This window comes from Aethalodelphis obliquidens, unplaced genomic scaffold (assembly GCF_003676395.1).
Source record: "Aethalodelphis obliquidens isolate GAN/ISIS:26980383/991018 unplaced genomic scaffold, ASM367639v1 scaffold37, whole genome shotgun sequence".
Taxonomy (NCBI): Eukaryota; Metazoa; Chordata; class Mammalia; order Artiodactyla; family Delphinidae; genus Aethalodelphis; species Aethalodelphis obliquidens.
This window is the reverse complement of record NW_020837981.1, coordinates 38,994-51,768: the sequence shown is the minus strand read 5'-3', so window position 1 is coordinate 51,768 and position 12,775 is coordinate 38,994. Positions and strand designations below refer to the sequence as shown.

Here is a 12,775-nt window from a genome sequence, read left to right as displayed (position 1 = left end):
TGACTTGCATTCAGTGAAACCTCTCAGGGTGTTGATGAAAAATTAATTGGTTGATCTAAGAAAGCAATGGAAAATTTTATTCGAGCCAAATTTGAGGATTATAACCAGGGAAGAGCATCTCAGAAGGCTCTGAGAACTGTTCCGCCTGTTAGAAGTCAAGACACAGCTATATAAGTCTTTTGAGACAGAGGGCTGTACATTAAATGACGTGTTATTAATAGTTTACGCAATCCAGATCTAAGCGCCGTGTGACCCCTTACAAGATCAAGAAGGAATGTTATCTTTTAAGGAATTGTCCGGCCTGTGCTAGGAGAATGTTGCTCTTTATGACCGAGCACGTGTTTCTGCCCACGGGAGGTCTGGTGCCGGATGCACAGTGCGGGAGAGGGGAGGCCAAAGGGCAGAGAAAATTGTTCATGTTTAAATTTTTCTTGTCTTGCCATAAAATACAAATTTTATTTCATAAGGGTAGTAGGTAAGAACTGTCCCCTCCGGATTCCCGACCCTGGTTCCAGTGCTCCTTTCTCTACACAGTCCCCAGGCTGTTCCTTCTGGAAGTGAGGGCTGGGCGGGTGGGGAGGGAGCTGTGCCCGCGTGTGGAGGGGAGGGGAGGCAGCGGGGGCGGGGCGCGCAGCCGCTGCCCAGGGCTGCCGTGGGAACTGGACGGTCATCACACAGAGCTGTGGGAAGCCACCATAAGAGGAAGACTGCAGCCTGCTTCAGGTCACACGGACTGAGACAGGGCCTGCTTGGGGCCCCAAACTCCCCACCCTCCTTGGGAGCCCTTGGGGCCAGAACCAAGGCGTCCTCACTGGTGAGTCTTTCTCGGGACCTCAGCTGCTCACGGGGGCCGTGCCCACGTCATGCCATGAGGATCAGGGTCTGGGGAGTGGGTATCCTCCAGGGGGTCTGTCCAAAGTCAGTCATGAGGATGACCCTAGCTAGGTCACCGCAGTGTGGTGGCCCTGGGCCGAGCCCAGAGAGAAACTCTGGACTGTGAGACCAAGACAGGCCACAGAGCTCGGTGCAGAGAGAATGTCAGACAGGATCCTGCCCTCTGAGGGTCCACAGTGCACAGCGACCCAGTGAGGTCACAGGAGAAATCCTGCCCTCGGTGACCTGCTCCCTCCAGCACTTGTGCCCTCTTCTCAGGCCCCGCCCTGACCAGCTCCTGCAGGCGGGACCTCACCTTCGTTTTGAAACTCTGGGCTTAGCTTCTAGGATGGCCAGCACTCCTGGCCATTCTTTTTCATCTCTTTTCTGCAATCAAACTGTCCCCTAGGACTCCTCTCTGGGCTTCCATTCTTCCCCCTTTTTGTTGGTGGTTCTGAGGCTAGGCTGCCCTTTGGGCTCACCTGGGTACCTCCTACCCCAGAGACGAGAGCCCCAAGGTCTGCACCTGCTCTTTTGGGGTGCCCTTGGCTCAACGTCCCCATCCCAGAATCACCCGCTGACATCATGTCACTATGGGTCTCTGACGTCCTGCGTCATCCCCACGTCCATTCTGGAACCTCTCACCCACCCACTTGTGTCCATAGCCTGCCCTTGTGCCTACTTCCTCCTCCTGAATGGCCTTTCCTCACTCCTGGCTGGGCGTGGGCATCTCGCCGGCCCCGAAGAGTGATCCTCTTCCCCCACGTTACCTGGCTGGGATAGCCATGTGATGTCACAGAGTCAGGCAGGAAGAAGGTGCCCGAAACCATGGGGCTTGCTCAGCCCTGCTGAGTGAACACTGGCCTGGCGTCAGGCAGGGTTGGGTCTGGCTAGCCACACCCTGGGGTGACTGAGCACTCTGTGTGGGGTCCTCATGGGTGAAATCTTTGTGGTCTGCCCTTCCCACCGCTCAGACGGGGACTGAGGACCACACACAACAATGAGGCTGGCAGAAGCTGGCCTGGGAGGTGCTCAGTACCTAGCCAGGCCAAGCTAGAGTTCTCGTGAGGAATGTTAGGCTCTTCTGATCGGGGAGGGGGTCTCAAGATCTCCAGCGTCACATTTCACTCATGGCACAAAGAGCAATGGCCCTGCTGTGTTCCCAGCGCTCAGCTGAGAGCGGGCCGTGCTGAGCCTGCAACCCTGGCCCGGGGGAGCAAAGCCTGTCCACAAAGCCCTGTAAGCTGCAGGTGAGTGGCAGAGAGGAAGGCAGAGGATGCTGTCGGAACAGACAGCAGGGCAGGGGGTTGGGTCTCATCTGGATCCCCGTGCTGGGAGGCTGCTCTGAGGAAGCGATGTTTCTCTGGGCCCTGAGGAATGGTTGCAGTTAGCCCAGGAACAGGGCTGCAGGTGGGGTAGCAGACAGGCAAAATGGAGGTAAGGGATGCCCATGGTGGGGTGCTCGTGTCCAGGTCGGGTGTGTGTGCCTGGGGCTAACTACCTATTAGAGCGAGGGAGGGACACGTGGGAGGGTGTGGCCTGTTCAGGATGAGAACAGCTGCGGTCACCAGGGAAAGTAACGGGGACTACACAGGAGCCTTGCAGGCCGTGGAAAGGGTTTCTGCTTCGCCAGAGCACACTGAGGCAGTGTGGACGGCGCACAAAGGAGAATGGCATGATCTGGTCCAGGGTCTGGAAGCCTGCAGCTGTGTGGAGCCAGTTGGGGGGCCGGAGACCAGGCAAGTGAGGAGGAGGGGACATGGGGTTGCAGACAGACAGGGCAGAGATGGAAATGGCGGCAGGATGCGGGTGTGAGCGACAGAGATGTCTCGCAGTGCAGGGAGTTGGAGGCCAAGGGGTCCTGCGTCATTCTGTGGATGTTGAAGTTGCCGGGGATAACAGTGGGCTTTGGGCTGTGGGGCAGTGTCAGCCAGGTGCCCGAGTCTGCAGTGAATGAGGAGTAGAGGATGCCCATGGGGAGAAGGGTGGAGGATGGCAGAGCGGAGTGGCCGGCCTCTTCCACGGGGCCCCAACAGCATGCGGGGCCCTTACACTTGGGCACGCTGGGCTCTGGCAGAAGGGCTGGGGCCGGCCCGCTGGCACAGACCCAGCTGCCCCAGCCATGAGTCTGCTGTTCATCACAGGAAGCTGCACATTTGGTGGGAAGCCTGTGGGTGGGACAAGGCCATGCTGAGGGCTTAGGGCAGGGTCCCCCCAACGCCCCTAGTACTCTGCCATCTCTCTAGGTTTTCAAGCAATATCTCCAGTCTCCAGAGAGGGGAAAAATAGCTCTCACCATTGACAATGTGATAGAAGGGGCCGCATAATGGGCATGTAATCAACTAAGAAGTGAAACAAAAGTCTCCATCATGCTTGCTCCATGACTCTGCTAACACTGTTTTAAAACTGATTTTTAAACTGGGCTAGTAGGCAAACGTAAGTTCTGAACATGAAGTTTACCACATCACACCAGCTTCCTGCCATCCTGTCCTCAACAAGGCACCTGGGCACCCAGTGCCTGAAGCTATAGGACAGGAAGGCCCCTGGGGGGCGAGGGTGGGACCGTAGGCAACGCCCATTAGCCCCCTGTGCCTTCTGCCCCCTGGGCCCCCAGGGTTAGACTCCTGCTGACTTAGGCCCAGCCCATCTCTGAGACAGGGCAGGACCCCCGTCCCTGGCCTCCTTCCCCTTTACGTCCTTCTGCTTGCATGGTGAGCACCTCCTGTGGCGGCCATCTGCTCTCTGAGCCAGAGTTTGCTTCCTTGGGATACCTACCACCCATGGGTAGCAGAGAAATAAGGAATGAAAATTCCGGATTTCCAGTTACAAGGAATTGTGTCTTTGGGTTGAAAACCCCTTGTCATCTTTGGGCTCATGAGCTGCAGTGCTGGGCATCCTGATGTCCCCTGGAGCCCCAGAATCTCCACAAGGATCATAAGCGTGGGGCTGCAACACACACTTCCTCAGCTCTTCACCTGTCAAAGGTGAGGATGAGTGGCCAAGGCCCTTCCTGATCTTGCAGCAAGTGGGTCCCGACCCAGCATTGCCTCAAACTGCCAGGAACTCGGTGCAGGAGCTGCCTCTGAGGGGCCCCCACTGTGTATGTGCGTGCAGGGAGCTACGTACACAGTCATGTTCTGTCTTCACACAGCTGGGGGCACTACGGAGGTGAGGGTGACCTGCCTGGGGTCATCCAACTTGCCCATCACAATGGAGTTGAGCAGGACCTGTGGCCTTTTTGTCTCCAAAGCTTGTAGGAGTCTTTTCCCAGGACCCCCCTCTTCCCTAGAACCCACTACTTGAAAAGAGGTGCTCCTGATACATGGCTATTATGGGCCGAGTTGTGCCCTCCCCAAATTCACCTGTTGAAGCCCTAACCTCCAGGACCTCCAGAATGTGACTGGAGATATGGTCTTTACAGAGGTAGTTAAGTGAGGTCATATGGGTGGGCCTAATCCAACATGACTAGTGTCCTTATAAGAAGAGGAGATTAAGACAGACACAGACAGAAGAAAGACCATGTGAAGACAGGGAGAAGACAACCGTCTACAGGCCAAGGAGAGAGGACTCAGAAGAACCCTGCAGACACCTTAATCTCAGACTTCTAGCCTCTAGAATTGTAATAGATTTCTGTTGTTTAAGCCACTCAGTCTGTGGTACTTAGCTTGGGTACAGCCCAAGCAAATGAATAGTGTGGCTTTGCTGTTAACTGAACCCACACTGCACCACCCCGTTTCCTGTATCTAAGGGTCTCCCCTCTCTACCTCCACTGCCAAGCCAAGCCCTGTTCTCCCAGCCGTCACAAGCCCAGTCTGTAGACTGGAGGTGGCAAGCAGGTGTGGGACCTTCACAGAAGGGGCAGGGGTTGGGGGCAGGGAAGAGCGGACATGAGGGGCTCTGCTTGCCTACATGGCCCAGCTTCCTAGGGTGTCAGGAGGACAAAGTAGGTGGGAGAAATGAGTAGGGATGAAGGATGTAGGGTGACAAGGGCAACTCCTGGAGAGACAGATGGGTCAGGCTCCTTAACATGCTGAAAATACGTTGGAGGTGCCTGCTCAGCCCACTGTCAAGACTCTCAAAACCGCCCCCAGGCACCGTGCTGGGCCTGACAGCAGCCGTGTTTGTACGTGACCCTGCTGGCTGGACCAGGCATGGACATCTCTCCCCCAGGGCTGGGGCGCTGGGGAGCAGCCAGACAACCTGAGCGGAGGACCCGCAACCAGGAACTGTGCACAGGAAGGCAGAGATGCGGGAGAAAGAGCAGACGCACAGAGAGGGGGAGGGACAGAGGCCAGTGACGACACGGTGCAGAGAGCAGGAGATCCTGCAAGAGAAGGCCAAGCATGGACCCCATGGAGTTGGCAACATCTGGCCCCATCGGGGCCTGGCTGCCTATCCACCCACGCGTGGGTCAGGACCCACAGCCACTCCAGCCCTGTCCTGCTGGCATCGGCTGTGGACTCTGCCTCTGCCCAGCTTGGAAGCAGGTCAGGCTGGGCTCTCCTGTGTGGAGACTTCAAAGGGCAGGATTTCTTAAACTTTTCCATGAAAATCCCCGGTTGATGGAGAACATGAGTCAACTGGGCCCCGTTTTGACATGGTCTAGGAAATGTGTGCAAATTGTGTGGTTCCCCTCAAAGATTCATGGTTTAAAAACGGGCTCGCTCAGGGCTTCCCTGCTGGCGCAGTGGTTGAGAGTCCGCCTGCTGATGCAGGGGACACGGGTTTGTGCCCCGGTCTGGGAGGATCCCACATGCCGTGGAGCAGCTGGGCCCGTGAGCCATGGCCGCTGAGTGTCCGGAGCCTGTGCTCCGCAACGGGAGAGGCCACAACAGTGAGAGGCCCGCGTATCGCAAAAAAAAAAAAAAAAAAGGGCTCGTTCATATTTACGAACGTAGTTTCCGTACGCTCTGAGAGCTCCTCCTTCTCCGGGGCTGGGCAAGAGTCCTGCACGCAGAAGGCCCCCGATCAGTAGTCCTTGTGGCTGCCCCTGAGTCACCCAGGGCCCGGCCTGCATGGGCCCTGCAGTCCTGGTGGCTCTGGTGAGGCTGGGTCCCCAGTCCTGCTCACCACCCAGCCACCTCTCTGGAGTCCGGTGATGGGCAGCGCCCGTCTGACCCCAGACCTCTGTCTCCTGCCCTCTCCACTCTACTCCCTCACTCAGAGACACAAAGCATTGCCCCTCAGGAGCTTCAGTCTTGACACAAGATGGAAAAGAGGTTGACTTCGGGGCACTCATTTCCCACTGAAAACAGTCAGGCAATACCAAGGGCCCGGCTCCCTGCTAGGAATGTGGAAAGGAAAGCAGAATGAGAGCATGACACAGAGTGGACACGTGTGCAGATTGCCCAGCACAGCGCAACTAGGAGCCCCGGGCAGTGCTTGAGAAACGGAGTTCCCTTCTGCCACCCCGACCTCCTCTGCATCGTGGGCACACGCCGGGTCCTGATGCACAGACAAGAGGGTGGGAGGACTGCTGTTAAGGCCACAGCTTTGCCAGGTACCCAAGTTCCCTTGCGGGGGTGCGTGTGCGTGGCTTCTACTTGCGTGCTTGTGGAGGAGGCCTGTGGCTGACCCTGCGGGGGTCTGAGGGAGGTTCCTGGCTTCCAGAAGCTCAAGTTTTGGCCCAGGCTTGGAGGTCCATCTGAGTCTACAGAGGCTGCTTTACACGACACCAAGAGGCACTCAGAAAATGTACGTTTTTGTTGCCCTAGTCTAAAATAAGGAAGAAGCACTGCCCAGTATATTCCTCTGTGTACAGGTCTCAGCTTGGGGCAGCTCAGATGTGAGACCTGTTACCTAAAGCTATCCTGCTCCATGTCAGGACTCAGACAGAAGGGGGATCTGGGACAAAAGGCCGCCCTACAAGTCAGGTATCAGCTGAGGGCTGTGCCCCCTTTCCTCTTTACTAGGGTGAGGAGCCCCTGGTTAATGCCAAACCAGAGGGATTGGATGAGCTAGAAGGAAGGAAGGCAGGGGGACAGAGGGGCCCAGGGGTAGACTGCCAAGGAAACTCCCTTTTCCTGCTGTCTCCTGTTACAGTCCACCGCAGAAAGGGAGGCCGGGGTCAGTGGGTGTGGGTGCCAAGCTGTGGGCTTGTGTCCCTCCCAGATCTCCCCTCACCTGATGAAAGTGATGACTGCCTCCCTCCTTAGTTCAGGGGTCAGGAAGGAGTGATGGGCTAAACATGAGAAGGCTCTCAACATCCATTAATAAACAGACATGTGGATTTCAGCCAGGGCCACGTTAGGCTCGTTATTGAATCACAGATACATTTCTCCATTTAGGGTCTCAGAGTCTCAGAGATGGGTATGTACTATTTTACAGGTATACACAGACACATAGATATAATGTAGGAGCACAGAACCAGGTTCAGAAAAGTGTCCCTGACACTCTCAGGCCTGGACAATGCTTTCACCAGTTACAAACGATCTAAAATATTCCACTTCTAAGGAAGAGATAAAATCTCTCTATAGGATTTCACTTTATTTAAACCCCCTTTCTGCCTAAAAAAAAAAGTTTCACACACTTTCCTTGGTATCGTGAGTACATTTTCTTTTTTTGAACGTAGGGAAAGTTACGGTCATCACTCTCCATCCACTTCAATCAGTACAGATGAAAAGCCCAAACCTGACATATTTTTACCTCTAGTTGTCTTATAGAAATTCAACTGAAAGGCATAAATATAACATTCAAGGAGATGGGAGTGAGGGTGGAGAGTAGTTCAACTCACTATCAATGCAGATTAGGGACAACTGGTTATTGCCCCAAGGCCCCCCACCCCGGGGGACCCCTCCTTGAGTGCTCCCGTGGGCTGTATGCATGGCGCTGGAGTATCATACAGACGCCCTGGGTGGTGGGGAGGACACGGCATGCTAAAACATCTCTGTCGGAAGCACGGTTTCTTCTATGGTGGCAGATGGCAAATAGGGGAGGTGGAACTTTATGGAAATGGAGAGACTCCTCTAAAATTCCCCTGGGCCTAGGGACCGGTTGGTTTACCTGGAAAGAGAAGATGCATTTCTGGAAGATGCACTTCCGGCTGGTGAACTGTAGAGGGCCTCGTCTCTTTCTGAGACACGTTCGCAACGGAGGTAGCCAAAAAATGGAAACCAGGAGCACGGAGTGAAGGAGGTGAGAAATTCAAGTACTTCTCTCTGCGTCAGATTAGGGAAGGAGGCACAGGATACTATTCATGTTTCAAAGACGTTTTGGGCTTTGTTCAAAGAGCAGAATTTGACTAAAACTCCACGCGTCCCAGCCCTTGGTGACCAGGGCTTTGGGGAGTGGGACTCATCATGTCTACACCCACAGGATGCCGGGGTGCTTTGTCCTGGCAGGAGCAGTATACATACGTCTCACCAGGTAACAAACTCTGATCAGCAACAAATTCCAACGCCTTTCGACTGTAAACCAAGTCTCAGTATACATGTCTAATTCAGCAAACAAAGGGCACTTAACAATCTTGGGTTCTTGGTGCTTTAGAGGTTGGGCTACGGGGGCTGGAGTGACAACGTGGCTCCGCAGCATGGCCGGGCAGGGGGAGAGATGAGCGGCTGCATCCTGGAGGGAAGCCTGGAGCACACGGGCGGGGGGTATTGGCACCGTGAGCAGCAGCTGTTGACGGAGAAGCACTCCTGGCTGGGCTGAAGGCAGACCTTAGGGCTGCAGTGCAACTGCCCACAGTGGGGCTTCACGAGGGCGAAGTTGAGGCACTTCCCCTGCAGGGGACAGAAGAGACAGAAGGTCACTAGGAGCCTCTGGAACTGGGAGCAGAAGGTTGCGGTTTCCCTGGCCTCTGGGGCCTGCCGAGCTCCTTCCCTGTCTCAAGCCCACCCTTCTCCTGCTGCCCAGAGTTCCCTGATCCCCCTGCTGGGTCTGTCTTGGCCTGTTGGTCCCTATAGGTGCGCCACGTGGTGTGCAGACTTCAGGCTTCCGTGAGCCTGCCATTCACGCGTGAAGTGTTACCCTGAGTGCCTGTGAGTGACAAAGGCCACTGAGCGCTGCCTGCTTCTCCTGGGGCTGTCATTTTCATCACCCTAGCTTTTAAAATCCTTAGTAACCTTTTAGAATGATCGTGGTTTTCCCTGGTAATGTAGCCACATTAGGAAAAGAGAACACCTAACCCCCCTTGAATTTGAAAGAATGTTCTTAACAAATCTTCGACACCTTGAGCCTGACCTTGTCCTCTTCCATACCCACAGGGATGTCTGATCTGATGAAACTTTCAGGAAATACACCCTGCTTTGGGACCCGCACCTCTGGGCGCAGAGCAGAACCAGACCCAGAGATGGGAAGGGATTTCTCACTCTGACTTTCCCCGGCATGACAAGCCTGAGATAGTTTGGTAAATGTCACTTTCTAGCAACTTTCTATGTAAAATCACCTTAGACTTCAATAAGTTAATATTTTCTCTTTTACAGATAAACATTTTTACTTTTCCTGATCATAAAAGTAGTACCTGCCCATTATAGAGAACCTAAGCAACACAGGAAAATATTCACGAGGAAATGCATGCTTCTTTTCCAACCACCCACAATAACCGCTATGAAGGGGATCCTGAACTCTCGGCAGACAGCAACTTCTTTGATCATTTATCAGCAATTCCCCTTTTCTGATCTCCACCCCCAGCTGGCCGTTCTCCCTTCCAGACGCACGGCCCAGGCTTGCCCTCTCCTGCCACCTTCCTGCGGGTCCTGTGTCATCCAAGTTCACATCCCCTGCCTCCTACTCTGCAGGCCTCTTCAGCCTCTAGGTCCCCAGGCCCAGCCTCGGGGCTCAGTCTGCCCGAACCCTGTCCTGAGCCACGAGTGTCTCCAGCTGCCCATCCGTGCTCTGCACCCACTGCCTGTCCAGGCCCTCAGCTCCCTTCCTAGGCCGACTCAAGTGTCTCCTCTCCCCTGGTCACCTGGCCCTTCCCCTCCTCCCCTCCCCCCCCCAATCCAGGCCTCATGGAATCAACTTCCTCTGGCTTCCTCTTCCTCAACTCACACCTTCAGCTGTGCTTCCTCACTGTCTGAGAATCCAGCCCCAGTGCCCAGCCTGGCCCACCAGGCCACCCAACCGCCGGCTCCTGGCCCATTGCCAACACTGCCCGCACGCACCCAAAGTGTCCCTGTGTCTCAGCTGCACCCTCTGTGCTCCTCTGCTCCAGGGTTGTCCTCCCTGCCTCTCCATTTCCCATATCCAGACTACCTATCCTCTGAGGCCGCCTCTGCCCTCCCGCAAGTCAGTCTGGGAGCGCCTGGGCCACACAGCCCCCAGGGCACTGGAGCTGGTTCCCTCTTCTCTCAAGCCCACCAGCAGGGTCTCCCTCACTGGCAGGACCTTCACCCTTCCTGCCCTAGGACTGCACCCCAAATTCCTTAACTACTCTTAACAGTTCATTTACTTAGGTGAATTTTAGAATCATTTTGATCAAATTCCTTAAAAATATTCATTGCAATTTTCACTAAAGCAGCATTAAGCCCATGAATTCTTTTGGGAAAAGCTGACATTGTGGTCTAGGTTTTTGTATTTTCAAGTCTTCTCTTCTAGCGAAGAGTAAAGTTTTGTGGTTTCTTTTTATTACAGGTGAGCACACGTTGTCACACCTGTGCGTGGGTAAGTTCTTTTATTGCTACCGTGAATAGACTGGGATTTTCTATTTTTATTTCTAAGCTCCTTTATTCCTGCTTATTTATCCAGACGGTGAAAAGACTGTTCTAGACCTAGTGTCTACCATCTGCTGTAGGACCCCTTTGATTTCCTCAAAGCACGACTGCAGGGCACCTGTGCTGAGGCCTGGCTCCTCTCCCTCAGCTGCAGCCCATCACTGGGAGCTGTAGCGGGACGTGTACGTGGGCTGAGGGAGAGAAGCAAGTGGCTCCAGGTGGTGGTGGAGGCCCCTGGGTAGTGGCAGAGCCCCTGAGTCTGTTGTGTGATCATAAGGGGGTGAGGGAGGTGACTAGGGGCTGAGGGGGGTCTCCCTCCCCTTTGGTTTTCTATTAACGAAGAGATCTAAGCCAGTGACCAATTACTTCTTACATCAACTCAGCGACTCCACAGTGAAGGGATGTTTAAGAGATTGGCAAATGGTTGATTGAACCTTGATCTCCAGTGCTTTGGAGCTTTGGTTCCATTTCTGGATTTCCTGCTTATTACAGAGGGAAGTGTGTGCACACGTGCACATGTGAGCGTGTTTGTATGTGTGAATGTGTGTGAGAGAGTCTGTGTGTGTGTGAGGAGTAGGGGGTGAGGGTTGTCGAGCATGGAGGAGCAGGCTGCTATCACTGTCCCAAAGTTATGATCTGGGACTTTCACAAAGGTCACTGTCTTGAAGGACATCTGTCAACTTGGGACTTTCTGGAGGGCTCAAGTCCTGCCCCAACTTGACCACACATGCCTTGGTGCTCCCTCTGTGGGTGGGGTCAAAAGATAGGAACTCAGGAGCTCCTTGGCCATGAATGCATCATACGGCCTCTCTGCAGCTCTTATCGTTACCCAGGACGATTGTTTCCAATAAATATTTGTGTTCATATTTAGAGGAGGTCTGCAAGCAACACAGTGTGAAAGTAAGAAATTAACATGCATAACTGCACATCTAACACACTGCACAGAGGAAGGAATTACTTTCCAGTTGTTTCCCTATCACCGTGATAGCAGGTTACAGGCGCTGTAGCCTGGACTTGGAAGTGAGTCTCCCTGGGCTCTGTTCACAGCCCTGCTGTACCCCTCCAGAACTCTGTCACATTGAGCCCCTCATGAAACATCAGAACCTCGGTTTCTTCAGCTTCAAAATGCAGAGGAGTGATCATCTGGCAGGACAGAGAGGCAGCCAAGCACAGGGTGAGGTCTGGGCCCTGGACTGTTGCTACTGGCCTTACTGCTTCATGCTATGCGGCTGGGCAGGTGACTCAACTGCTCAGGGGTCAGCTTCCTCCCCCGCAGAGTTTTGGGAGGATGAAAAGAGTGAGCCTGGGTAAAGTACTCAGTGTCTGGCGACCCCTACTCTGTATAAACGGCCGCTGTTGGGAGAATGAATGAGATCCTTGTGTAAAGGGCCTTGCATGGTGGTGGCACCCAGGTCACACTCTCTTGGAGACAGTTGTACCACTGTCAGCATCACATTCAGTGAGAAGTGGAAGGTTTCCCATTTTTACCCGATTTTTCTGACGGATCTAGAACTGATTTCCATGAACTGAATGGGCTGCCCTGGAAAAGGCAGGGAAGGAAGAGAATCAGGACCTTGGATTGGGGGCAGGGTTTGGCTCAAGACTAAGAAACTAAACTGAGTCTTGCTGTGTCATTTTGTATATGTGTGTACACTTATACAAAAGGGACACATTTTAGAAGGGACACTTATTAGAAAACTTCCTCTGGGGATGAGATGGCGGTGGGGCAGAGAGACACGGTCATTTCACAGAAGGTTACAGTAAACAAGAATGACTGCTTCTGCTACAAAAACACTGAGATTTTTGGTAAACTGAGCCTTTGAGAATTTTCTGCATTGTACTGTGCTGAAGTGCAGAAACATCTGGATTGACTGAAACAAGCAGCTGACTGAGGTTTTAGAAGGCAGTATCTCCTACAAGTTCAACCCCAGACTCCACAGTTCACATTCTGAGCACGTTCACATCCGCAGGCCTGACTGCAATTCCAGTCCAGGCTGAGGAGTTTGGAAACAACCTCCCTGTGGATCGGGAACTGGAAGGAGGAGAGAGAGGCTGTGCACCTGTGCTGCTGGGAACCTCCTCTCCTGCGGCTTCTGTTTTCCAGCACAGCCTGGTGAAGAGGGTCTGGGCAAGATTCTGTCTGAGCAGAACACAGGGTGGTCTGCAGTGAGCAGACGGAAGACTTACGTCTGCACGTTCAGGGCTGGGGTTGGGGGCCGACTGTGGTCTGCAGAGACTGTAGGTCCCAG

The 12,775-nt window shown here is 54.0% G+C and overlaps 1 long non-coding RNA gene across 1 annotated transcript; it reads left to right on the top strand.

Annotated features, from left to right (window-relative positions):
* The first annotated feature begins 714 nt into the window (after nt 1–714).
* LOC113632475 (uncharacterized) lies at nt 715–12,753 on the top strand. The gene is made up of 4 exons (XR_003437828.1): nt 715–814; nt 9,078–9,220; nt 10,447–10,476; nt 11,398–12,753. It is a non-coding gene; the product is annotated as an uncharacterized LOC113632475 (long non-coding RNA).
* Nucleotides 12,754–12,775: the final 22 nt, after the last annotated feature.